The sequence below is a fragment of the Arachis ipaensis genome, chromosome B08 (genome assembly GCF_000816755.2).
Source record: "Arachis ipaensis cultivar K30076 chromosome B08, Araip1.1, whole genome shotgun sequence".
Classification (NCBI taxonomy): Eukaryota; Viridiplantae; Streptophyta; class Magnoliopsida; order Fabales; family Fabaceae; genus Arachis; species Arachis ipaensis.
Window position 1 is genome coordinate 128,697,282 of NC_029792.2, and position 881 is coordinate 128,698,162.

Sequence of the window (881 nt, forward strand, 5' to 3'; positions counted from 1 at the left end):
ATATTAACTATTTTATATTTTTTGAACTTTCCAGGGATTCAGCATTTACAGTAGGTAATTAATTAATTAATTAATTAATTAAGAATATCCCAAATTAAAGAAGCATGAGAAGGAATGAACTAGAGAGAAGCAGAAGAAACCAAAGCTAAATTATGGCATCCAAAGAAGTGTTCTTTAGTCCATGAGATTAAAGGGGTGACATTTGAAGTTAAAAGGGTATCAAAATTAATGGAGATAGATGGAGAAACAAAAAAGGACAGATCAGAAAAAATTCCGACCAAATAAGACCATATCTTTTCTAGATTCATTGTTCTGTTCCTGTCATTTTGATAATAATATAGTTGTTTTTTTTTTTAATTATTATTATTATTATTATTTAAATCCACTAAAATATTGTTCAAAATAAACTTGAAATTAGCATGTTGATAATTGATAATTTCATATACATTTCTCATTGTAACTTGATAATTTGTTAGAGTATAAATACAAACATGTACAAGTTTATTTTGAACATTGCAATTACAGAACACTTTCCAATAATGAATAGTTAGTTATTACTTATGTTATTGATATGATATGATATAATAGGAAAACTAAATGGAAGCATAGATGATGAAGGCAAAAGAAGTTTAGATGAAAAAGTGAATGAGAAAAATGCGAGTAATCTACATATTGTTTCAAAGAAAGGAGGGGGAGGAAGAGGGGGCGGCGGAAGACGAGCAGGAGGAGGTTGGGGCAGCCGAGGACGAGCAGGAGGAGGTAGGGGCGGCGGAGGATGGACATGGATATTCGCAAATTCCGGTGGAAGAAATTGTAGAAATTCAGCTTCTAGATTTTGGATCTTATTACTAATTATATTTGTAATCTTGGATATAACGACG

At 31.2% G+C, this 881-nt stretch overlaps 1 protein-coding gene and 1 long non-coding RNA gene across 2 annotated transcripts in view; both read left to right on the forward strand.

The window, feature by feature from the left end:
• Positions 1-357, forward strand: part of LOC110266151 — a 711-nt gene extending 354 nt beyond the window's left edge. Inside the window, exon 2 of the long non-coding RNA XR_002353146.1 lies at positions 35-357. This is a non-coding gene — a long non-coding RNA (uncharacterized LOC110266151). The remainder of the gene's footprint in view (positions 1-34) is intronic.
• Positions 1-881, forward strand: part of LOC107614220 (transcription factor bHLH137) — a 6,377-nt gene that overhangs the window by 2,401 nt on the left and 3,095 nt on the right. The window lies entirely within an intron of this gene.